The sequence below is a fragment of the Podarcis filfolensis genome (genome assembly GCF_964270895.1).
Source record: "Podarcis filfolensis genome assembly, chromosome: 3".
Taxonomy (NCBI): domain Eukaryota; kingdom Metazoa; phylum Chordata; class Lepidosauria; order Squamata; family Lacertidae; genus Podarcis; species Podarcis filfolensis.
In genome coordinates, this window is record NC_139606.1 from 26334545 (window position 1) to 26361398 (window position 26854).

The following is a 26854-nucleotide window of genomic DNA, read 5'->3' on the forward strand; positions in this document are numbered from 1 at the left end:
CTGCGAGGAGTTGGAATATTAGCACCATAGCATTGATAGATCGGAAGGTGGGTTTGCGGGTCATGTAGTCCAAACCTCCTGCAATGCAGGAATTTCAGCTAGATCATACGTGACGCACACGCGTGTGGGTTGGGGACTTAGTGAGCTGGAAGGAGCCGCGCTGGTCCGGTCGCTGCACTGTTTGAAAGTTTTTTCTTTCTTGGTCAGATCCCCCCTCCCCGCTTTTAGCGGTGTATTTCGTGGGGTGTTTTATGTAGGTTTTTTTTTAATTTAGAGTTGAAATAATAAAGTCAAGCAAATTCACAACAGTTGGGTTTTCAATGAAGGACACTTAGCACTGCAGCTTTAATAATAATAATAATATTTATACCCCGCCCATCTGGCTGGGCAGCTCCCAACAGAACACTAAAAACAGAATAAAACTTCAAACATTAAAAACTTCCCAAAACAAGTTTATTGTTTTGTTATTACTTATGGTGTTTGGTATAGTAATTGGGCTACTTAAAATCTCTTTAAGGTAAAGGGACCCCTGACCATCACGTCCAGTTGTGACCGACTTTGGGGTTGCGGCGCTCATCTCGCTTTACTGACCGAGGGAGTCGGCGTACAGCTTCGGGGTCATGTGGCCAGCATGACTAAACCGCTTCTGGCGAACCAGAGCAGCGCACGGAAACGCCGTTTACCTTCCCGCTGGAGCAGTACCTATTTATCTACTTGCACTTTGACGTGCTTTCGAACTGCTAGGTTGGCAGAAGCAGGGACCGAGCAACGGGAACTCACCCCGTCATGGGGGTTCAAACCGCTGACCTTCTGATCGGCAAGTCCTAGGCTCTGTGGTTTAACCCACAGCGCCACCCGTGCCCCTTAAAATCTCTTTTAAGTCCCTCTAAACGTTAACTGAAAATTGAACACCTTCTTGGAAAAATTAAAATGTAAGCCTTTTATAGCAACTTTTATCATGTTGTGATTACTCTGGAGGGCTTAAAAGTGGACAGACTATTGTTATTTTGCTAGATGGTACTAATGGGATCAAAAAAGCTTCATGTACAGGAGGCCATTCTAGGGGGGAAAGGACAATTGTAGATGTTTTTGGTCTGATTAACATGATTTTTGGTAGTTAACTAGGTCCCTCTTTCTAGGAAGTTTAGAACCCCAAATAGTGGAGAAAAGGAAGGATATAGGTATGTACCATTAAATATTTTGGTTACAATTTCATTAACCTTTGAGATGGAAGATTAAGAAATTAAGATTTCAAATGATTGCCTTTTCTTTTAAAGTTCAGGTAAGTGCTTTTGTATTGTCTTGGGTTTAGACATCTCAGTGCTGTCTTATCATTGCTTTTTTGAGGTGCAGAGGAGGCGCTTAAATAAAGAAAAGTTGAAATTAAAGGTTAAGGAAAATAATGCAATTTGTTAGTTGTGAATACATAATTACTATACCCCATCTTTTAGAAATTATATTATACACCTCCACTGGTTTTAATTCCCTACAGCGCTGAAGTGTGCCCAGGGAGACATCTTGCAAAATTTGTACAGTGGTACCTTGTTTCTCGAACTTAATCCATTCCAGGAGTCTGTTCGACTCCTAAAACCGTTCAAAAACCAATGTGCAGCTTCTGATTGGCTGCAGGAACTCCTTGCAGCCAATCGGAAGCCATGGAAGCTGTGTTGGACATTCAGCTTCCAAAAAACGTTTGCAAACCGGAACACTCACTTCCGGGTTTGTGGCATTCAGGAGCCGATTTGTTCAGGAGCCAAGCTGTTTGACTACCAAGGTACCACTGTACGTATTTGTTTGCCTTTAACTCCCTATAGTTGTCGTATCAATTCATCTTTTTGGGCATAACAGTGAAAAAAAATTACAATATCTCTGGCCTGAGACCTATTTCCCAGTGGGCTTGCTTTAGGTCAGTTTTAGAGAGAGCAAAATCAGGAAGAAGGGAAGGGATTCAATTAATAATGAACACTTTCAAATCCTTATCTTCTACTCCCTCTTCCATGCCCCTCACTCTCAGGTTAACTCTTTGTGATATGTTGTCTTGGTATTCTAGTTTAAGATGAAGAGATGATTATGGTGGTTTTATTTAGTGAATTTGTTAGTTGCTTTATCTTGCCCATGGCAACCCAAAACAACTTACACAAACAGACAGAAATATAGATACATAGTTAACTATATAAGGTACATAGTTTCCTGAGCATATCCAAGTTTTTAAATTTGTTCTTTGTGTTTAACTTCCACGTTCATAGCTGAGTTAGCAGCTTTAGCTGCCTCATCTACTGTGGAGGTTGATGCTGCAATCTTTCCTTCAAAACTTTTCTTATCAAACACTCTGTAAGCTCTGTTATAGGTTGCCGAAAATGTTTCACAAACTGCTTAGCAGTCAGAGAGGCTCACTTCCCTTATCAAATGTTCTGGATGATTTCAAAGGAAACAGAGCCATTTTAGAACGACAAGCCTGCTCTTTCTCGTAGGCATCCGATAATCGTTCTCACCTTGAAATAGTTCCTTAGCGACTTGGTACAGGTCTAGGATGCATTCTCCTCAACTTCTGAAACTTTGTGTTTCACTGTTTTACATCGAAATTCAGCCTTTTTATTTTCCGTCAGCATCGTATCTGCGGGATTACATCGCCAGCTGGCATTCCAGCCAGCCACTAAATTTGTGAAGTGGTCAGATGATAGTGCCAGGGAATATTGAAGGATCATAGACATGGGTAGGCACAGAAGGAATAAATAAAAGAGTCTGGGTGAACTAGGTTTTGAATACAGTTGGAAGACCAAACCTCTGCAGCAGCTCGCACCAACTTTTTCCCCCCCTGCAGTGGGGGAAATTAAAAGTAGAGGGAGGACAACTGGATTTAAATTGAATTATGCATCCACGTTAAAGAATAATGACAGAAAATGGAAGGAATGGGGATTCAAATTAGCTGTTGTGTCCATTTATATTGTATAAAGGGGAGGGGAAATAATTCAATAAAATGTTAATAAGGAAAAACTGACATCTCCTGTAATAAAATTGCACCTGTCCCAGGTGGTGACAGGAAATGAAGAGCACCCTGGAATGTTATAAGCATCTCCTGCTGCCTGAGGAAGACACAGCTATTATTCTGATTTGACATGTGTCAAAATATTCCCCTCGTCGCTTTCACGCCGGTTAATACACCTCAGATGACAAGCTACCTCCAGCCCACAGTGCAGAAGTGAAAAACAGCAAGTGAGCATCATGTCGACTTTTTAATGGTTTAAAGATGAAACCAATGTGCTCTTGTTAACTAAAAAAAGAAGAATTAATGGGCATGTTGTGGACTTTTGCTGTATAATTTATATCTTGCATTTCTGGATTTGGCATTTGGCTTTACAAGTAGTTTCCTCCCACATTGGACTTTAACAATAGTGAAAGAGCTCAAGTTTGGTGCTTTTTGCATGACCACTTAATTTTTATATTACATCTATATTCCACCCTTCTACCCAGGAGCTCTAGTTGGTGTACATGGTTTTTTCGCCCATTTTTATTTTCAGAATAACCTTCTGAGGAAGATTAGGCTGAGAGTTGGTGACCCACTCAGCTATGTTTTCCAAGTGTCTATAAATGTGAAGCTGGGTCACCTCAGTCTTAGTCTAACCAGTATTTCACACTAGTTTTCTCAGTGGCGTTTAAAATCCTACTGCTCATTAAGTTTAAAGAGATGAAAAGCAATGGTTGTCTTCTTGGCTCCCACGGCCCTTCGTAAAGCACAAGAGGAAAATGCACAATATTTTGTTTGGACGAAATTAGACCCTACATTTTCAATCTCAAAAGAAACACTCAAGGCAGTTTTCACCCTTAATCAAAAATAAATACACTCCAGAACTGATTTTTAAGCAAATAGGAATGGAGGGTGGAAGACGGCAGAGAATAAGCTAATAAAATATAAAACTCTAAAGATGTCAACAGACAGAAAAAGCCTCTACAGAGAAGAAAAGGCGCTGAAAGCCTAAATCTCAACCGGAAGTGATCTGACCATGACAAAGGATAGATGTCAATATTCCCCACTTTCAGATCACCCTCTTCCTGCCTGGTTGAGAAAACATGGTTCAAAGTGTGGCTTGACACATGTGTTGGGCTGGTGACATGTTGGGAGAGCCCCATGGCTGTCATGGCAGCCATGAAGTCCTGAGCTAATCGCCTCAGCATAGATGTTGACATCCCCCCCAGTGCTATTTTTCTAGAAAAAGAGGTGCTGGAACTCACCATGAACACCTCTCTTGTTCTCTATAGCAATGGCACGTACTTGAGAGGTGCCGGAACTAAGTGCTGGCAAGTTCTGGCTGAAAAAAAGCCCTGCCCAAAATTAGCAGCCTTGGAGTCCTCAAGACCACCTCTGAGACCAGCACTGTCAGATCAGGCAGGGAGACTGCTGGGCAGTGAGGCGGGCGCTAAACCAGCAAATACCCTAATCTGTCTTGATTACCTAATGCCATGAACAAACACTCAAGATCCCCACTCAACTGTGGGGGCCGCATTGGAAGATGGCCGACAATACCATCTCTCCGGCTCATACGAGGTAATTTAGAGGCTGATATGGCAGTATGCAGCCTCCCTTGTTACCCCAGGGAATGGGGAAACACTGCCTCGCCTGCGGTTGCCATAAATCACCCCCGAGTTCGAAAGAAGAAGGGGGTGAGGGCACTAGGCACACAGCACTTGTGTGAGATGGCTCTCCCGGACGCTGTCTCTGATCGCGCGCCTGGTTGCAGCAGCTCAAAATAAATAATTAGAGAAAAGCAAATGCACATATTTTGAGTGAAGAACGGGAGTTAAGACTGCTAATTGAAGTGACCTCTGTGAAGTGCAACGACGGGCTGGATTCAACAGGAAAATATATCAAGAAGAAGATACATCAAAGGGTCGGTATGTCGGAACGGGACTGAAAGGGGCGGAAAAACTTTTCTTTTCTCTCTCTATGTGATTACCTAATAATCCCTCCCCAAGAAGAACCGTTGCACAATTGACTATAAGCGGGATGATTAAGAAACAGTGTGGAAATGAATTACTAACCAAAGGCTTGGCTTATGGAGATCTTGAAAAGAATGAAAGGCTTTTGGAATGACGCAGTTATAAAAAGAGAGTCGCCATGTTGGCAGGCTTTGTTGCAAGATTGTGATCAAGGGGGGGGGGGAGCCATGACTTGTTATTATATTGGACTCCTGGCAGAATCCCCTGAGAAGATCGAGAAGGGAGTGACAGGCCTGCGAAGATTAATGGGCAGACGGTAAGATTGTTTTTTCTATGGAAGTGAAGAAATGCGTCTGCCGTCTGAATATGACTCTTGGATGAATGGAAAAACCCACACAGAATTATAAAAATGTTTGTTTTCAACTCGCTTGCGGAGACTATCAGAGGTCACAAAGAGAAAGGAAAATATACGAAAACAACAAGAAGAGATGAGGAAAACAACAAAGAGAGGATTGGATAGAATTGTGAACATTATTTGGACAGAATTGTGAACATCAAAGCAGCAGCAATAAGATGATCGGATCCCTTTCGGAGCTTGAAATATGGGTACCCCCAACAAAATTTTAAAATTTGGCTCTGTAATTTGGAATTAATGTGATTTGATTGGTTTGTTAATATTTTTTTTTTAAAGATCCCCACTCAACTGGACAGGGAGACTGGAGACAGAGATGGAATTTCTATAGACCACAGCAAACCCCCTCCCTGACCCTCATCATCTAAACCCTCTTGTACAGGGTCTAATGGTTGTAACTGGTGAAACATCTAGCCCCAGTTTATTTAGAAGAACTGCAGTTTCTTGTTTAGCTGTCACTATTAATTATGACCTCACATCACAATCAAGTGGAATGGGAACCCCCACCTATTTTGATAACTCCTCCTTGTTACTTAAAAGGTAAAGGTAAAGTACCCCCGACAGTTAAGTCCAGTCGCAGACGACTCTGGGGTTGCAGCGCTCATCTCGCTTTACAGGCCGAGGGTGCTGGCGTTTGTCCGCAGACATTTTTTCCGGGTCATGTGGCCAGCATGACGAAGCCGCTTCTGGCGCAATGGAACACCAAAACCAGAGCAGCACACGGAAGCACCATTTACCTTCCCGCCAGAGCAGTACCTATTTATCTACTTGCACTGGTGTGCTTTTGAACTGCTAGGTTGGCAGGAGCAGGGACCGAGCAACGGGAGAGCTCACCCCGCCACAGGGATTCGAACTGCTGTCCTTCTGATAGGCAAGCACAAGAGGCTCAGTGGTTTAGACCACAGTGCCACCTGCACCCCTTTCCTTGTTACTAAAGGGTGCTCTATTTCAAAGTCAATAGTATCATTTCATATGCATTGCCAAATAAGATCACATTGAATGCGTTTTTTAAATAGTAAGAAAGCAAGCCGAAAGAAGGCAAACTACTTAATGGGGTGTGGCAGACAACATTTCCGCTTGCAACTGGGACAGGGAGGTGGCAGGCACATATATCAAGTGGGTTCTTTTCCAAATTGTAACGTACATTTTTGTGTGAATATTCTCAAAGATTCTGACATAGCTTACAAGGGTGGGAGGATGAATCTAGGAAGCATTTCTGTTAGCTGCACATCTTCTTGAGAGTGTTCTTTTATCTTCAGGCGACATCTCATTTGCAGACTCTGAAATGATTTACATTTCCAGAAGTTATGAGAGATATTACAAGCTAACAACTGGACTCCCTGTACGAAACAATTACTGCCAGGGGGAAAAATAAATGTGAGCAAATGGTTTGAAGGCTAATGGAGGCAGATGGGAAACTGTCCAACTTAGAGATAATATTAGGGACATGCAACTTAATTATGTCTAAAGAGAATGCCTCTTTTAAAGCCGTACGAGATGTTGAAATTATGAATGCATTAGCACAAACTTTGCTGCATTTTAAATGGCTGGGAACCATCAAAAACTGTAATTGCCTTAAATGCTAATAATCCCCTGTTCTTAAAAGTGTCTTTAAATTTCGTGTCCTTTCCCTGATTGTACAGCTAAATTCTTTGTCTGCCACAGTAGTGGAAAATGTGGAAGGAACTGAGATCAAGCAGAAAAGCTTTCTCTGGAGGAATGGTGGAAGGAAATTTCAAGTACCGTATTTTTCGCTCTATAACACGCACCCGACCATAACACGCACGTAGTTTTTAGAGGAGGAAAATCCGTAGGCATGCCACCCGTAGGCATTCCCTCCATAACACGCACAGACATTTCCCCTTACTTTCTAGGAGGAAAAAAGTGAGTGTTATGGTGCAAAAAATACGGTAATTCCTCCTGCAAACGTTCCATATTACCCCCCCCCCATTTTGTAAGTTCCCTGAACTATTTGGAACAGCTTTGCAAGTGGGAAGAGGAATAGACAAAATCACCCTCCCCGCTTCTTCCAGTGGCAGCAGGTGAGACACCTGTACCTGTTGGAATGTTTGCCTGCCTGCTAGCTGCAGTCCTGTCTATTAAAAAGGAATGGGCTGGATCCTGTTTGGCTGACTGCCAATGCGATCTGGAACAAAGTGGGGAAAGGGCTGGTGACCAAGTTTGAGTTAAAAATACCAAGTCAAATTAAAATATATGTAGCTTTTGTCCATTAATACTGTTAAAATATATGTGCTTTTGTCCATTAATACTGTTGAAATATGGAAGACTTAAAGCCGTTGTTCTGTTCTTATCATCATGCTTTCAGTGATTTTTGTACAATTGATGGCCCTTGGCTAATTAATAAAGACTTAGTATTACATTGGGACCATCCTGTGGGCAGAACTCATGGGAGCTCTGGATCCAACTCTTAGTGCAGTTGTAGCAGTTTGCAATATGGGGGGTGGGGAGGGAATCATTAACATTGGAGGGGTGGGATGGGGAACCTCAGATTGAATCCAGCCCTTCAGACTTCTCTATCTGGCCTTCAGGTCACCAGCTCTACTCTGTACCTTTCTGAGTTGTTGTTGTTGCTGTTGCGTGGCTATGACTCTGTTCCTTGAACTCTGATAATGCCTCTTAGGTGCTCAGATCGTCGAGAGAGAGGAGTGTGTGGACAAGCTAGGAAAATTCACATTAGTTGCTTTTCCTACTCTGGCCCTGAGCACATGAGGCTCCCAGACGTTTGTCCCGAAGGAAACAAGGCCTTTGGGCTTAGGAAGGTTAAGAAATATTCCACTGTTTGAAACTCAACAGCCGCCTACTTCTGTCTGAGAGTGGAGACGAACCAGCTGATTTTATAGACGTGGGAATCTAATTCTTTATGCAGAGGATCCTTCTGGGTTCCAATTACCCCATATGAGATGTAAATTTATTCGGCATCTTAAAAGGAACCAGTCCATTTCATCTTGATCTCTCAATGGCTAATGGTGGTTACTTGCTGCCCTGGATTGCAGTTTAATGGATCGAAGGAGCAGGCAGAAATCAGGTCCATGCGCAGCAATGCGTGTTTGATTTAGTTTGCTGTTATTCCAGCAGCATTTGGTCTCAGCGGTTGATAACATTGTTCTCACTGTGAGACCAGGTGGGTCCTTCACACGCATCGTAGTCCCGGGAGCATCGAAATATGAAAAGCAAAATCCTATGCGAATACACCTATCTGTTCCTTGGCACTGCAAGCTTATCCCTGGAAACCTGCTCTGCATTTTAGCAGAGAAGCAAGAGACGCTCCGTGGAGAAGCAAAAGTGCGAAGACTGCACACAAGTGTTGCTCTGTGCCGCTGCAGAGGCTCTGCAAATTGCAGGTGTGTCACCCCGATCATTACAGCATTAGCAAGTCAGATTGAAATACCTGTTGAGCCTTAACAGTTTGGGGAATTTCCAGAACTAAACGACTGAAGCAGACCAGAGGGAGAATAAAAAGAGGTGTAGATTAGCAAAACTGCACGAATAATGAATTTAATAAAGGTTTCCTATGTTGCCAGCTTATGAATCATAAGTGCTACCAAGCATGCTTTGCAGGGAAACAGGGAAAGCAATTATTTCATTACATCCTTTATAATGCAAATGAATCATACAACTATTGCACGAATATATATATATATATATATATATATATATATATATGCAAAGCAGGAGTCCTGAGCAAAATAAGTGGTCTCTTTCTCCTTAGCAGAATTAATTTCCCTTTATTTCTGAATAAGGGAAAGAATGCTAGATAGCAAACTGTTTACAAGAAAACGATTCCCCTTACTATTGATCTTTCCCCTTGATCCTTGTTCCATTTTGTAAATATCAAATTCAGAGCTAATGACCCCAAACATCAAGGAATAACTTACCACTCTTGAAGAGACCTCTATTAAGAGAGGAAGTAATAAGCAGTGAAAAAGTAGGGCATGAAGGAGGATTCCCTTTAAGTATTAGGGAACGAAATGGGTATTTTACAGTACAGGCCTATGTATGCCTACTGACCAATAGGGGCTGAAAAATCTGCTAATTTTTGATGTCTCAGTTTCTTCTCATTTTCCCAATCTTAAATCCAGTTCTACACAATTCCACAGCAATTTGCATTAAAAAAAACCACACCAAAAATCCTCTGATCCACCATTTTAGTGAAAATTTCTCCTAATACATTTTAGCACACAGTTTCGGCTAATATACACTTCCTTTTTTGGGCAAGGCATTGTCGCTAATATAATGCAGATTTGTATGTTATTTCCTCTACTAACATGCACTTTTGTGCATGCTCGGTTGGAGGAATGCATTGCAAAATCCAGCAAAATGCAATTTTTGTAGAATAGCTTTGCATATTGGCCTGAAGTGTGGATTAGGAAGTTTCTCACTAAGTTCTGCCTCCAACCCTACTCAGAAATGAAGCCCACTGACTAATGCGGCTGCTTCCTTCGAATGGGTGGTTTGGATGACAGCCCTGACTTTCAGTCCACCCAACCTCCCCAAATGTGCTTTGCAATCTGGACTCCAATTTCTGGATAATTATTTTATGAATAAGCTGAATGTAGAACGCAAGGCAAAATATTAAAGTTTCCTTTTCAAAGGAAGGTTTTTTTTTATGAAAATCCTTTCCAGCTGAGTGCTTACTTATTATTTTGTGACAGAAACAGAAATGGAGCATTAGGTAAAGATTTACAGAGCACAAAGCTGTTATAAGAGGCTTACAGGTGAACAAATTGCATTTTCTTTCTTGCATAAGGATTTGAGCAACAAGGAAAGGAACCTAAACAAAGATTTGGGAGTGTTTTTTGAGGTGGGGAGCAATTCAACACTATACTGCTAATACAACAGACTGAGACATACAGTGGTACCTCGGGTTAAGAACTTAATTCGTTCTGGAGGTCCGTTCTTAACCTGAAGCACCACTTTAGCTAATGGAGCCTCCCGCTGCCGCCACGTGATTTCTATTCTCATCCTGAGGTAAAGTTCTTAACCTGAGGTTCTATTTCTGGGTTAGCGGAGTCTGTAACCTAAAGCGTCTGTAACCTGAGGTACCGCTATACCTATTAAGCAGGTTGCAATGTGGCATTCCTGGGTCCTGACTGAAGGTGGCGCAGTGAGACATCTGGCTATTAATCAGAAGCTTGGTGGTTCAAGTTCACCCACGGACAGCTCTGATCAGGGTTCCTGCATTGCAAGGGGTTGGATGGATGACGCTGGGATCCCTTACAACTTTACCCTTCTATGATTCTATCCCATGATTTATTTTGGGAGTCATACTGCCTGTTTGGATTATGAAGAGGGTCTTTTGAAAAATCAGAGTTGTTCATTTGAATTCTTTCCTGACCTTTACCATAAGGTCAAGCCCACATGAAGAATTCCTGATCTCCTAGTAACACCCATTTTGTATTAACCCTTTTATAAGAGCATTCTAATGCTTGTAGGACTATTCAGGGGTCAGCAAACGTTTTCAGCAGGGGGCCCTCAGACCTTGGGGGGGGGCGGACTATATTTTGAAAAAAATATATGAACGAATTCCTATGCCCCACAAATAACCCAGAGATGCTTTTTAAATAAAAGGATACATTCTACTCATGTAAAAACACCGGCAGGCCCCACAAATAACCCAGAGATGCATTTTAAATAAAAGGACACATTCTACTCATGTAAAAACATGCTGATTCCTGGACCGTCTGCAGGCCAGATTTAGAAGGCGATTGGGCCGGATCCAGCCCCCGGGCCTTCGGTTGCCTACCCATGGACTATATCCTGTAAAAGAAGCAGTAACATTTGCCAGGGGGTTTCTTTCAGTTTATGCATATCACTCATTGTTCCACATACTAGGTCTGAGCACAGGACAGAAATTTTAATTTCAGAATCCAATTCAAGTTAATGGAAACTCTCCTGTGGATTTTAGCAGACTTTTGTTCAGGCCCATGCAACACCTTTCAGCTATGCAAAAAGCATCCTTATGGTCTTTCTCGGGATGGGGATAAAAATACTTAAACTTGCAAGCTGCAGTGAAGCCTCCTTTCAAATTATGTAGTAGATAATCATTCGTTTGTTTGGGTCAAACGTCAAAAGAAAGGTAACAGAAGAGAGGTCTGTTCTATACAAGAAGCATTACCTGAGCTTGTCATTCCATTGCTTATTCTACAGCAGCTTTCTCATGAAATGGCAGCAGAGGGAGCTATAGGACAGGTAAACTCTAGATTTTATCTACGTAGTTGCACAGAGATGGATCGTAGTCCTTTGCTCACAGCACCTACAAACAACCAAACCAGTCACGACTCAACACCAAAACAGATGTGTGGGATCTGTTACTGGTGACCCAGTGTTTTGGAGGTGTTTTACTTCAAAGTAGCCACAGAGCCCTGTGATCAAAACAGGCACAAGGGGTGGGGTGGACATTTAACCCTTTCTTCCAGATGGTTCCCTTGATCTGGATTAAAGGTAAAGGTAAAGGGATCCCAGACCATTAGGTCCAGTCGCAGACGACTCTGGGGTTGCGGTGCTCATCTCGCTTTACTGGCCGAGGGAGCCGCCGTACAGCTTCCGGGTCATGTGGCCAGCATGACTAAGCCGCTTCTGGTGAACCAGAGCAGAGCACGGAAACACCGTTTACCTTCCCGCAAGAGTGGTACCTATTTATCTACTTGCACTTTGACGTGCTTTTGAACTGCTAGGTTGGCAGGAGCAGGGACCAAGCAACGGGAGCTCACCCCGTCGTGGGGATTTGAACCACTGACCTTCTGATCGGCAAGTCCTAGGGTCTGTGGTTCAACCCACAGCGCCACCCATGTCCCATTGATCTGGATTGCATGTTGTTATTCCATTAGCGGGAAAATAGCAGCAACAGACAGGTACCTGCACATTCCCACCCCAGAGTGGGGGTCTACAGCAGCTTCCTGGCTGCTAATTTTGGTTAAGAAAATAACACAAGAGAATTGGGTTCAGTGTTTGCTCTGATTCAGCACTCTTGGGGAAAGCAGAAGGGAAATGGAAAGCAGCTCAGACCCATGCCTTCTAGGCATGAGACAAGCAGAAGTGTGGGTCTAGAGCAGGGTTGGGGAGCCTTCTCAGCTGGAATGATGCATTCCCTTCTGGGCGAGCCTGGGAAACCTGGAAAGCCACTGCCAGTCAATATTTTGATGGTCTGTATATGTAAACCCCCCCCCCATTTTTCAAATCCTTGCACAACCATCCTATTTAATTATTTTTATGATTTTTTTTAAATGGTCAGACCTTTGGCACACCTTCACCATCACCACTGTCCAGCTCTGATTCGAACTAGTGTTGCTGTGTGATTGCCACACACACAATTAATAGCAGCTACACCGACAGGGCACTAGTAAAACTTCATAGGGCTGCAAGCGTCCCACAATAAACGACGATGTTCAGTTCAAGCCCTGTCGATCTGTGCAGCTCCCTTTCTGTTAGCCATGGATCAGGAAGCAGAGTTGATACGTTTAGCATAAAGCATTAATATTCCAATTGTGCTGTCTCGATTCTACTGCATGTAACGTGTCTCATTGACTTGCAAAAAATGCCAGCTTTGTGTCTGAAATCTAGCATTCATCATCCCAAGAGAGGAGTGCGGGAATACTCAGTTTACCAACTGTACGTTGCTTTGCTTACTAAGGTCAATCACTGTATTAGGTTTCATTTAGAGTCCTTTTTTAAAAAAAAAAACCCCAAAACCCCCACTGGTTTAAATGCGAGGTTTAAAGTCCGGTCTTACTGAAGTTTTCAGTTTTTGTTTTAATCATCACTCATCATCGCCCTCATTCTTAAACAGCAAATAGAAAAATCTATGGCTGCAGTTTTCAGGTCTGGTAATTTAATGCCTCTGTTCTTCTGTATCCTTGATTGAAACTCAAAGGCTCCTTTTGGGGGGGGGGTTAAAAAAGTAATCATAGTTGTGAAGCTTGAGTCAAAGTAGGTGTCAGGGAACTGTCATCTGAGACGAAGGAGGTGAAAGGGCTCATGGAGGGTGAGAGAGACCACTCAGCGGAGGAGGGGACCAGCAGGGGGAGAAGTGGAGTTACAAGGGAAAGTGAGTCGGAGGGAGGGCTCAGAGACACTTCAAGCGAGAACAGTGGAGAGGTTTCAGGACCTCCCGTAGGGACACCCACTCCTCGGCGGAAACTGTCACGCCGAGAGTCCAGAAGACGCGTTTCCGTTAAGGAGCTTTTATGCTGGAAGAAGTTCCGTAAACGCCCACTGTCCGATTCAACGAGCGATTGATGGAGCCATGCTTAAGGAGCTCCATCACAGACAGAGGTTTGGGAACTTAGCCAAACTCTGAGGGATCAGGATTTTACGCACAAGCAGCTCACCATCCCATCACAGCAATCGGACAGTCCCTGAAAGCAGCTTGTGCAGAGAGGCATCATGAGCAACCCAGCCGGAGCCGGAGGAGCAGCAGGAGCTGGAGAAGGTCCAACTCTGGAAGAAAGGTACAGAGTTTTGGAACTCCAGCTAGCAATGCAAACGGCGAGGCTAGAAGAAAGGAGGGCGCAGGATGCAGAAAAGGCAAAAGGCACTACACTAGCAAGAAAGATGCCAGGAATGGTGCAGAAGTTTGGGGGGGACCCCAGGAACTACCAAGCCTTTAGGACAGAGATGCAGTATGCTCTCGAACTGCAGTTTAACGACTTTCCCGATGAGGCATCGCGAGTGGCGTTTGTGATTGGCCATCTCGAAGGGGGGGGGCGAGAGACTGGGTCCGGCCCCTGATGGCAGGGAATAGTGACATGCTGAAGGACGCGAGGAAGTTTTTTCGCGCCATGGATTTGATGTTTTCCAGTGAGATTGAACAGGGACTGGTGCGCAGACAATTGATGGCTTGCAAACAGGGGAGCCGAGCGGTTCGTGAGTACTGGACTGAGTTTACAATGTTGATACATAAATTGGGGTGGGACCTATCGGCGGAACCCATTCAAATGCTCTTTGAAGAGGGGCTTTCTTCGGCGGTGAAAGACGAACTTTCCCGGGCGCCCAGGGCGGAGTCTATGGACCAGCTGACCAAATCAGCGCTGACCATTGGAGCGCGCCAGGAGGCAAGAGCCTTGGAGAAGCGGGAGGGGAAAGGAGAGCGTTGGAGGGATTTCCGCATTCCAGAGATTCCAGAACCCAGTTTCCCGCCCGGAGAGCCGATGGAAGTTGGAACAGCGCGCGCGCGCGCAGTTTCAAATCCCAGTGAAGGGAGGAAGAAGGAGGGAAAGAGCGCCAAGAAATGTTACCTCTGCCAGCAGCCAGGTCACTTTGCCAGAGTCTGCCCGCAAAGAAAGGAATGGCAAGGGATGGCGGGAGCTGTTGGGGGGAAGGAGGAGGAAGTCCACGAGCCAGTAAAAGCCAACGCCTGTCTGCCACTGTCAGGGCACTGCAGACAGGCCAAGGAGCAGTAAAAGTGCCGACTCCGGAACCTCCAAGACCAGCTCTGGTAATAGAGGTGCTGCTAGAGCTGGCAAACGGATACCCACTAAAGACCAAGGCGCTGTTGGACTCAGGCAGCTCCTGTAATTTTATGAGCAAGGAGTTTGCAGCTGAACACCAGATACAGACACTCCCTTTAATCAACCCCCTGCAGGTCACCACGATCGATGGGAGGGAGCTGTTGGGGGGAGAAGTTAGCCTACAGACCGTCCCAATGGTTATGAGGGTGGCAAGGCACACTGAAAGGATAGCGTTCAATGTAGCCACCCTGGGAGGGGCGCCAGTCATTTTGGGAATGAGCTGGCTAGCGTTGCATGATCCGCTAGTGGGCTGGCATCAGAGAGTGGTCTCCTTTGGGTCAGCACATTGCCTGGAACACTGCAAAGAGGGAAAGGTGCCAGAAGGGGCAAAAGCCTCCCTAGCAGGGATGGAAGTGGCGGACAAAGGGAAGGTGCCCAAACAATACGCTGACCTGAGCAAGGTCTTCAGCGAAAGGGAAGCAGATAAACTACCACCGCATAGAGACTTTGACTGCCAAATTAACCTGGTCCCTGGGGCCCAGCTCCCCGTGGGCAAGCTGTACGCCATGTCAGACAGGGAAATGCAGGAGTTGAGGGAGTTTATTGACAAAAACCTGAAGAGAGGTTTCATCAGAGAGTCCAGAGCGGTGGGGGGCAGCCCAGTGTTTTTTGTGGACAAAAAAAACACGGATAAACCGAGATTGATCGTGGACTACCGGCGGCTAAATGCCGTGTCAGAACCAGTGACTTTCCCCATGCCCAGGATTGATGACATTTTGACCAGGGTGAGGAAGGGAAAGATATTCACGAAACTGGACCTGAGAGGAGCGTACAACCTGATACGAATAAAGAAGGGGGATGAATGGAAGACAACGATGTTCACCCCCCTAGGGGCTTTCGAATATCTCGTTATGCCCTTTGGATTACAAGCAGGCTCCGCCTGTTTTCAATCGCTCATGAACCATGTACTGGGACCTTTGCTCTACAAGAATTGCGTGGCCTTCCTCGATGACGTGCTGATATATTCAGAGAATGAGGAGCAGCATGTAAAGGATGTCAGGGAAGTGCTGAGCCAGCTGCAAGCAAACCAGTTGTGGGTGAAATTGGAGAAGTGTCAGTTCCACGCCAAGGAGGTGGAATTCCTGGGGTACCGCTTATCAGACAAGGGATTAGCCATGGATCCAGGCAAGGTACAGGCGGTGCTGGAATGGAAGACACCGAAAACGAAAAAAGATGTGCAAAGGTTCTTAGGGTTTGGGAACTTTTACCGTAAATTCATCAAGAACTTTGCCCACTTAACGGCTCCCATCACGGACTGTCTAAGCAGCAAGAAGAAATTCGTTTGGACGGCGGAGGCGGAGCACGCTTTTGAGGAATTGAAAAAGGCATTCGCTTCGGAAGAACAGCTCCTGCATGTGGATTTACAAAAACCCATGAGAGTGGAAACTGATGCCTCAGACCGGGCGGTGGGGGCGGTGCTGCTTCAGCCAGGGAGCAATAAGTCGGAATGGAGACCGTGTGCCTTCTTTTCGCGTAAGCTGAACAAATCCGAGAGGAATTACACGGTATATGACCGAGAACTACTCGCCATTCACGAAGCGTTCCGGAGATGGAGACACTTACTAATTGGCGCACAGCATAAGGTGCAAGTGTGTACGGACCACAAGAATTTGGAGTATTGGAGAACGGCACGAGTGCTCAACCAACGACAAGTGAGATGGGCCCAGGAGTTCTCCAAATTCCATTTTGAAATCTGCTATGTGCCAGGTCCAGAAAACATCAGAGCGGACGCTCTCTCTCGCAAACCTGAATATTTGGAGGGGGAGGGAGCGCCAGAAGAGAGACATATTATCCCAGAGGACCACTGGGTGTGTGGTGCGGCCTGGGTGGGGCAAAGAGAACTGGTAGAGGGAACGGTAAATGATGAGTACGCCCAGGAGAAGCTCAGAGGTTTAAGGAGAGAGGGAGAAGACCCCGGAGGTTTTGAAGAAAGAAACGGGGCATTGTATTACAAAGGGGCGCTATATATACCCGAAGGGGAATTGAGGGGGAGAGTACTCAAACAGCTGCACGACAATCCCACAGCGGGGCATTTTGGGCAACACAAGACCATGTGGTTGGTGACCAGGGAGTTTTGGTGGCCCAAGGTGAGGGAGGATGTACGGGAGTATGTGAGAAGGTGTGACCAATGCCAGAGAGCCAAAGGAGAAAGGCGGGCACCAGCGGGGTTATTAGAACCGTTACCCACACCAGAACGACCGTGGGAGGCGGTGTCGATAGATTTTATGACTGATCTGCCCAAATCCCAGGGGAAAACCGCCATACTAGTCGTAGTAGACCAGTTAACTAAGATGGGTCACTTTGTAGCTTGCTCACATGCAGTCACGGCGGAAGAGACAGCAAAATTGTTTGTAGAACATATTTTTAGGCTGCATGGCGCCCCCTTGAGGCTGGTTTCCGACAGAGGGAAACAGTTCACGTCCAGATTCTGGAGGAAGCTTATGAGCTTGTTGCACGTAGAGGTCAACTTTTCGACTGCCAGGCACCCTGAGACTAATGGGCAGGCGGAGAGGGCAAACAGTATCCTTCAACAATACCTGAGGTGTTATGTCAATGACAGAGAAAACGATTGGGTCGAAAAGTTGGCACTAGCGGAATTTGCTTACAATAATGCAGAGAATGTGTCCACAGGGATGAGCCCCTTTTTGGCTAATTATGGGTGCCACCCCAGGGCGTTTCCAGGGGAAGGAGGAGAGAGATGGAGTGTTCCGGCCGCTGAACTTTTTGTAGAAGAAATGGAAGCGATCCATCGTCAACTCCAACACAACTTAGAAAGGGCCAAAGAAGAATATAAGAGGCAGGCAGACAAGAGCAGAAGGGAAGGTGAAACAATTAGGGTGGGGAGTCGGGTCTGGCTATCAACCCAAGGGTTGCCGTTCAAGGGGAGTTGCAAGAAATTGAGACCCAAAAGATTGGGACCATTTGAGGTCATCCAACAGGTCAACCCAGTGGCTTTCAGACTCCGGTTACCGAACCACATGAAACTGCACCCAGTATTCCACAGGTCATTACTGTCACCATACAGGGGGGAAGGTGAAGGGGTGTCCACACGGGGGCCAGCCATAGAAGAAAGGGAAAGCCGCAACTATGTGGCGGAAATCATCGACTCCAGGTGGAAGGGTAATCAGGTGGAGTATTTGGTCGCGTGGGAAGGGGAACCGGAGTCGGAAAACACCTGGGTGAAGGCAGAGGAGGTCCATGACGAGGTCTTGATCGAAACGTTCCACCAAAGGTTCCCCAGGAAACCTCAGACAGTAGCGAGGTTCCGGAGGGAGTACTTTGGCACCACCGACGATGAGGAGGAACTGGAGGGATTCAGGGAATCGGAGTTGGAAGGGGGTACAGACTCCGAGGAGGAGGAGTACTTGGAAACCGGGAACAGCAAAAGGTGGAGGGAAGTGTTCGAAACTTCGGAAGATGAGGGAGGTTCCTTCAGGGGTTTTGCTCCCTCGCCTCCCGCAGAGGAGGGGAGGGAAGGGGGTGAAGGGGGCCCTAGAGGGGAGGTGGATGTCAGGGAACTGTCATCTGAGACGAAGGAGGTGAAAGGGCTCATGGAGGGTGAGAGAGACCACTCAGCGGAGGAGGGGACCAGCAGGGGGAGAAGTGGAGTTACAAGGGAAAGTGAGTCGGAGGGAGGGCTCAGAGACACTTCAAGCGAGAACAGTGGAGAGGTTTCAGGACCTCCCGTAGGGACACCCACTCCTCGGCGGAAACTGTCACGCCGAGAGTCCAGAAGACGCGTTTCCGTTAAGGAGCTTTTATGCTGGAAGAAGTTCCGTAAACGCCCACTGTCCGATTCAACGAGCGATTGATGGAGCCATGCTTAAGGAGCTCCATCACAGACAGAGGTTTGGGAACTTAGCCAAACTCTGAGGGATCAGGATTTTACGCACAAGCAGCTCACCATCCCATCACAGTAGGGTAGTAGTCTAATCCAACCCTCTTAAGAAAATCAGGATCTTCTGTTTCCAAACCTGATAATCATGGAAAGAAAAGCCTTTTCAAATGCTCTTATGCTGATTCATCTGTTAAACGCAAGAACATTTGAAAGACCTTTCTGGAAGTGTGCTTTGTCTCCAGCAGGGTTGAGGCATATGCCACTGTAAAACTCACTTGCAAAGAGGGGACAGCCATTCCCTGTTGTGTTTGTGGTTATTACAGGAATACTCCCTCTGTCATGGCTTAATAACCACTGGTAGAATGATATTGCAGTAGCGTCACTATTATAATCTGATGCCGCAAATAGAGGATAAAGTCTTTGGAGTGATCTTGACGCTGTGCTTGTCGTTGCCCCAGTTGAAGTACACCTTCATGTCTTATTTGTGGTGATGGGCAGATCATTCTCGGTTCAAAGCTGCTCAGAAAATTTAGATTCAGGCGGTTATGACTGTTGTTATTAATCAGGGAGCGGGTGTGGGAAACCAAGTACTGTGGTACCTTGGGTGTCGAATGGCTGGGTTCCTGAACAAATTGGCTCCCAAACGCCGCAAACCCCATAGTAAATGCTTTGGTTTTTGAAAGTTTTTCGGAAGCTGAACGTCCGACGGAAGCTCCTTCAGTCAATCAGAAGCCGTGCCTTGGTTTCTGAATGGTTCGAGTCGAACAGACTCCTGGAACGGATTAAGTTCGACAACCAAGGTACCACTGTACCAACTTTCCAGTATGAATTTTCCGGTTCAGGTTTAAACCCCAGATTGGAGTTTAAAGACCTCCGAGATGGCTATGGATAATTATTAAGAAGTGTGTGGGTGAGAGCAGGGGGGTGTCATTAATTTCAACAGAGACCATAGACTATGGGAGCACTTTTCAAAACGTTGCAGCGTGTTTATAAGCTGAGCCTTTCATGAATGTTTGTATTGTGGGAAGCTCTTCTGCATCAGCAGCTGCATGACTGAAAGGCGATGGTTTTTAAAGCCTCCAGAAAGCTTATTTAAGGCTCAATAATGGCAACCCAATATTATAGCTCTGATTATTAGCAACCATTATGAATTCATTTTTAGTATTCTTGATTGGCACAATGTACAGGGTTTTTATATGGGAAAGCATTAGTAACTCAATCTTTCCTGCTGAGTCACATATACTCTGAGAAAGAAACTATGAAAGCTAATGATAATGGTTTCCATAATCACGCGAAAGTTAAGAGTGGCAATCATTCACTGAAACGAATGCAGTCGCCCCATTATTTGTAGTATTGATGTTGCCATCAAGCATTCTCTTAATAATTAGGAAAATGGGAAATAAATAGAGAGCAAATGTAATCTACAAAATACAATATTCCTGTTTATATTTGAGGTAAAAGTACTTAATCATTATCTACCTTTTTGGGGGGAACACTTTTGATAGAACCAGCTCCTTCATTTCCCTCATGCAAATAAAAAACTGTTGCTCTTTGGAGGAAAGTAATTGAAGTAAATTAGTATGTAGCAAATGTATTCCTGCCTTACAATTATATTCCATTCACTTTGCCATTTAGGAGAAAAATATGCTTTGCATATTAATGATTAAGCAAATGTAAGAAGTATTCAGGGAGGAGGGGTGATCCCTCCAAGAGTTTATTTCACTTACCTGATTTATTCTTTAGCAGCAGTATGAGTTCATAAAGTTGACTCCCCACCCCTAACTTGTGGAGGCCTGTGGTCTGTGCTTTTCTTTGATGCCTTCAGGTGATGCTGTCAAATGGCAATTCACTGCCTTTGCTCAGTTTCAGCTGGAATTCTCCTTTCCGCTGGCTTCCAAATGGAGAAATGCCAAAAGGAAAACTTGTCGTGAGGTGCAATTTCGTAGGGTGGAAGAAAAGCAGTTGAAATGGGGAGCGCAAGATCTGCTTCTAGGGTGAAATCGATATGCTCACTGGGAGGAAAACCAAGAAATCATAGATGCTTGGACTTATTTCAAGCAGTAAGCAAGATCCCCTGATTGTTAGGAAGCAACACATGCGCTGCAAACTTTGTGAGGAAAACAATGGTTTAATGGTAACTCATGAAGGAGTACAGCAGAGGTCAGGGAACAATTCAAATGGGATTTTTTCAACTCTCTGGAACACACATTTCAGCTATCCTGCATTTCTTGAAGGGCTGTGCTGGAGAGACCAGAGGCAACTGGACAGGACAAATCAAGTACCTAGCAGTAATATCAGGGACTGATAATTTGCTGCTCCAAATAGGCATTCATTTTTCTTCTCCTGTCCCCATCTTGTCTCATGGGCTCCTCCTTCTGGATGTTTAGCCTTTGATATGAATAACTGCAATGGGGATTGTCCTCTCCTTCCCTATCCATACATTTATCTTATGTGTGGGTGGCTGAAGAGGCAGCAAACAGAAAGTAACTGAAAGTGAATGAGGGCAATGTTGTGAGATAAGCCCTGTATGACGAAGCCACAGCCAGTAAGCTAATGGTAGAGAAGGTACTATGCCCTGGTGTTGGGAGAGCAGGGTCTGTCCAAATGCTGTCCTTGGTGACAGCAAGGCTTTTCTGGGTGGAATCCTGTGGAAGTGGGACAGCTTGGGAGAAGGGATGCACTCAAAACTGTGATTTTAAACTAAGCCTGCAGTCCTAACCCCACTTATCTGGGAGTTTAGATGTGGGATAAAATCAGTTTAGTTCACATCTAAAAGTGAACTTCACATCTCCTGAAATATGCGAACAGAAAATGCTGCCTTAAAATTTGCAGTTTTCTAAATTTGCTTTGCAGAAAAGAGGATTTGCTTTGCAGAAATGTCTGCTTTTGGCAAAATTGCATTACATTAGGAGACATTAAAATGCTGATGTAATTTCAGGAGGAAATTTTTTTCCAATTGCAAACTGGAGATGTGGAGAACCATCTTAACTATCTATAAATAATTAGGCAAAGGGTCTACCAGCATCAGGACTTGTGGAGTTTGAAATCTCAGAGCTTGTAGAGGACACTCCTGTCTCCCCATAGCCAATTCTCGGGTGATGCAGTGCTGCTTTGATTATTTAAGGAAGGAAGGAAGCTGATTGTAGGAGACCCAAAACCAGCATGTTGGGTTGGGTACAGGGAGCAACCCTTTGTCCATTTCATTGTGGCTTTTTATTAGATTACTCCAGTTTAAAATGGAACCATTTGAGTCATCCATTGCTCTTCCGGGTTCACTTCCCTGCTCCTCCACATGCAGCTGCTGGGTGACCTTGGGTTGGGAACCAGTGTGGTGTAGTGGTTAAGAGCAGTGGACTCATAATCTGGTGAACCGGGTTCGCGTCTCCGCTCCTCCACATGCAGCTGCTGGGTGACCTTGGGCTAGTCACACTTCTCTGAAGTCTCTCAGCCCCACTCACCTCACAGAGTGTTTGTTGTGGGGGAGGAAGGGAAAGGAGAATGTTAGCCGCTTTGAGACTCCTTCAGGTAGTGATAAAGCAGGATATCAAATCCAACTACTCTTCTTCTTCTTCTTCTTCTTCTTCTTCTTCTTCTTCTTCAGCAACTGCTGTCTGACTTTATCTTCTGCGACTGAGGATAGAGGAAAAGAAAAGTACTTGGCTTCCATTCCTCTTGCCCCATCCCTCTTGGCACAGCTAAAATAGAGCTGAAAACTCAGGGGGTGGCTGCTTCATTTCTAGATCAATATTAGCCAAACATGTGAATCAAAACGAATTCGTTCTTCTGAAGATCAGCTTGTGCTGAAAACTTTTTTTTTTAAAAAAAGAAAAACCTTAAACAAAACACCCTCTTTCATTTCACCCCTACACGTTTTCTGAAGGATGGTGGCTGATGATACTGTAACACGTCGAGTCAGTTAAAATAACTGTTCAATATACCGAACATGACAAAGGCAGGGACTGTGTTAATATCAAAACTGCCTACTCCTATTTGAAAGTTCAAATATGTTAGCATTCATCTGTCTCCTGTCACTTTGGCTTTTCTTCATCTCTGGTTTTGTGAGTGATATCCTCAGAGGGAAAAGATTAAACTGCAATAAATATTTATGCCAAAAATTCAATCCAGGTAGTTCTCTTAGTGTGTGCCCCTTGCTGAACGTGCATTTTATTTAGGGAGGAATCGTCTCAGGATAAAGAGCAAAGACGGAGAGTGGCTGGACCTGTTTCTCATGAGAATCCATCTCAGTACTGCTTCTCCGTTGGATTGCTGTGGTAGGAGTGGTCTGGGGCCCAGCATGGTTTTAAAGTATATGGCATCCTCCCCCCAAATCCTGGGAAATGTAGTTTTGTTAAGGGTGCCAGAAATGGATGAAGTAAAAATCCATTGTGTACACCAGGGATGGGAAACCTCTTTCTAGCTGAGGGCCACATTCCAATCCAGGCAAGCTTCCAAGGGCCACATGCAGGTGGTGAGCAGGACCAGAGGTAGAAGTGGGCACAGCAATGAATGTATGGTAGGTTAGTTGTGTGCTGCCAAATACAGCAGTTCTTTCTAAGGATGTCAGGACAAAAGGAATGAGGAGGTGGAAGGGGAACCAAAACAGCAGGCATGCAAAGCATAAAATAAAACATACCCGACAGGGGCTACCCAATCTCCCCATCAGCTGCCCAGATCCCCAGGTACAGCAGCAAGAGAAAGACCCCGACCGTCAGTCTCCCAGCATCAGGTCCTTTGATCTGGGTAGAAGCTCTCCGGGTCCCTTCCACCTATGGCTTTTATAGCTTGCCTTGATGTAATCAAGTGCACTTGGCATTTCTCATGATTAGCCCAGGACCCTGAGATGGAATTAATACAGAGCGGCTGAGAGTCTCCCACTACCTGCAGCCAGCATCCAGCCAGCACTTGCAACACAGAAGAACCCAAAGAAACTCCCGACAGGTGTGTGAAACACAAGAATCCAGCAGACCTCAAACTGGGGATGTTAAAGGAAAAGGGACATGCCACCTAACTCCTCAAAATACCAGTGTCTTTTGCTTTTCCACTACAAGTTGCTACACACACACACAATCCTCAATCCAGACAAGCAAGTGGTTTTATCGGTGTTCAAGGTCGATTTAAAACCAGCAAAGGATGTGGCTGGGGGGAGTTCTGAGAGCTAGACAGAGCGGTCTCATGGTGTTAGGATGCTGTCAGCAGCTCCCAGCTAGTTGACCAGGAAAGTATAAAGATAAGAAAAAGTTTCTTATAGTCCTTTTTTATTTCAAACTTTACACAGAGAGGCTATAGAACCCAGCCTCTTGGATAATGGCATTGTCCCGAGTGAATCTCCACCCCCGTCTCTCCCACTTCCTCATTCGTCATCCTCATCATCTCTACGGGTGCTGCTGAGTGCCGTCTGTCTTCAAGCTCTTTGCTTTCCTACTTTTAAGGCTCACCAGGTTCTGGGACATGGAGGGTCAGGAATGGTTTCTAATGACAAAGTGTCAGCCGGGTGTTGCTCTGGCTCTCCCATCATTTCCCAACTTTCCCCTTCGTCTGCCTCTGAGCTGCAACCTCCCTCAAACCCCTGTTGTAAATCTATACTGTCTTCCTCTTCCTCCTACCTGGAAGGGTCAGGATGGGGAGGCGGTCTCCACCATCCTTCCCCTGCCCTGTCCCCGACACATGGCCAGACACCACAGATGGAAAGGTCACATCTCCCTGGTAGGGTTCTTGCTTTGTACCCAAGAGGTCTTAGGTTTAGTCCCAAGCCTAACCAAAGTGGACTGGGAAAGACCCCTGTTTGAAGCTCTGGAAAGCCATTGGCAAACATTGTAGTCAATAATACAGCCTCGGCCCAGTATACCTGAAGGACCGTCTCCACCCCCATCGTTCTGCCTGGACTCTGAGGTCCAGCTCCGAGGGCCTTCTGACCGTTCCCTCACTGCAAGAAGCAAAGCTACAGGGAACCAGGCAAAGGGCCTTCTTGGTAGTGGCGCCCGCCCTCGGCCCTCCCATCAGATGTCAAAGACATAAAAAACTACCTGACATTTAGAAGACATCTGAAGGCAGCCCTGTTCAGGGAAGTTTTTAATGTGTGACATTTTAATGTATTTTTTAATCTTTCTTAGAAGCCACCCAGAGTGGCTGGGGAAACCCAGCCAGATGGGCAGGGTACAAATAAATTATGATTATGATTACCACCAAACTAAATGGAGTACTGATCTGACTCTGTATGAGGAGCAGCACATTGACCCTACATTTGCTAGAAGTGTAGCTATGCGTGGGTGAAAATATTTGCGAAGAACAACCTCTGCAGATCAAGAAAAAGCAGCACAAAATGCTCTCAGAGTTAGACATTAGGCTTTTTAGTGGTTGTTTGACCACTGCCTTTTTATATTGGGGGTATAAGTAAAGGGCAATGTTAGGTTTGAGATCCCTCGCTTACCTGAACTTAATAAAAGCACCACACGTCGGATGGATCAAAAATGAAGTTGTTGTTAATTATTCAGCACCAGATCTATTTATGGCTTATTTCATAAGAATCAAGACGAAACAGCCTTAGTTTATGTGGCAGGGGAATTAAATATTTAAAAAAGAAAAAGAAAATACAGAGCAGTTATTGTAGCCTGCTGCTAAGGCACATAAAAATTAATCCACTCTGTTTTAGAGGGCAATTAGTATGTCAGATACTCACAAGATGTGTACAAATCTGTGAATTTAAAATGACAAAACGACACAATAGTCTTGATTAGTGTGAGAGGAACACATTGGATTGCTCCTTTATATCTGTGTTAGAAAGAGAGCATCCTTGGCTCCCCCTTCATCTTCCATGCTGAATTTAAGAGACTTTGGTTTCCAAGGTTTTAGCAGTTTGTTGTAGTATATCTTAGTCTACTTTATGCCTCTTCACCCAATGATTTTATATATGGGCCCTCCTCCCTCTCCCATCAGCACAACACAGTGATTTCTTGGCAATTGCTGTGCAGCAAGATCAACATCAAGCTATTCACTATTGTTAGTAGGTTTATTATTGCCCTACTTAGTGCTTTTCCCTAAATATTTTCTGTATGCCTGCAAACCTTGCTTTCCTCTCGAAGTCTTCCAGTAGTACCTCCATCTTCTATGTTTACATTTAAGGATACACAACCAGGAAAAAGAATTTGCCATTGCATGTGCACTGGGACGTCAAGCTTCTCCTACGCACCCTTCTCCTGTCCCTCAGATGTGCCTAGTTCTGCTCCAATGTCTCTCAAGTCTGCAATGGGGAGGAGATGATGATGCCCCTTTGTGTGAGTGGATGGCTGCTCGTGGATGGCTGCTCCGGAACGGATCCCGTTTACATCCAGAGGTACCACTGTATGCTGGTTTGCACTATGCAAACTTGAAATGTATAAAAGCTGAAGATGTCTATACAGCATTCCAGGAAGGCAATGCTGTGAGAAATTGTCTACATGTTGTGGTGAAATGCAGCACATGATAAATCCTATATAAAATCTTATTCAAAAGTCACTGAGTAGAGTTATGGGTGAGCCTGCATCCAATCACTGTCTCTCAGCCTAACTTGCCTTCTTATCGGGGGTAACTTTGTGATTAGAAGTTACCCCCATACTACAGGATGAACAAATTCAGTAAACACGTATGTGGGAAGGCATGAAAATGAGTGTGCTAGCTCCACCCTATTGCAGATATTAATATGGTGTCATCTGAAGCAACTGGATGCATAAAAACTGACTCCTTTTGGAGTCCATACCCATAATTTTTATTCAAAACTTTACTGGCATAACTTTTTTGAAAACTGAGCAAAAAACCATTAGCCTGTTTTCCAGCCCCAAGGTTGTGAGTCATTAACACATCCTGGGAACAAAAGACCAAAGACGGTCTCCCCAAGATGCTGCTTTACAACTGAATAACCTCCCATGTGATCTAAGGTTAAACACTCACATGTTAAAGCAGAGAACAAAAATGGTTAATTATCAACCCATCTAGGTGCATACAGAGCTCTTCTTTAGCTTCAATGGCATTTTCCGGTTAAATCCTTTCAGCGATACACACAAGCACTCTCCATTTCAGTGTGAATTGAAGAATTATACTTTAATGGACACCCTCCCTCCCGGTCCTCATTCTAATTGCCCTCTACAAGATGTAGGGTGGATCCGTTGA

General features: G+C 45.0%; 1 protein-coding gene across 1 annotated transcript in view; it reads right to left on the reverse strand.

Moving 5' to 3' along the window:
• Window positions 1-26854, reverse strand: part of SH3YL1 (SH3 and SYLF domain containing 1) — a 476641-nt gene that overhangs the window by 193165 nt on the left and 256622 nt on the right. The gene's annotated exons all lie outside the window — the stretch shown is intronic.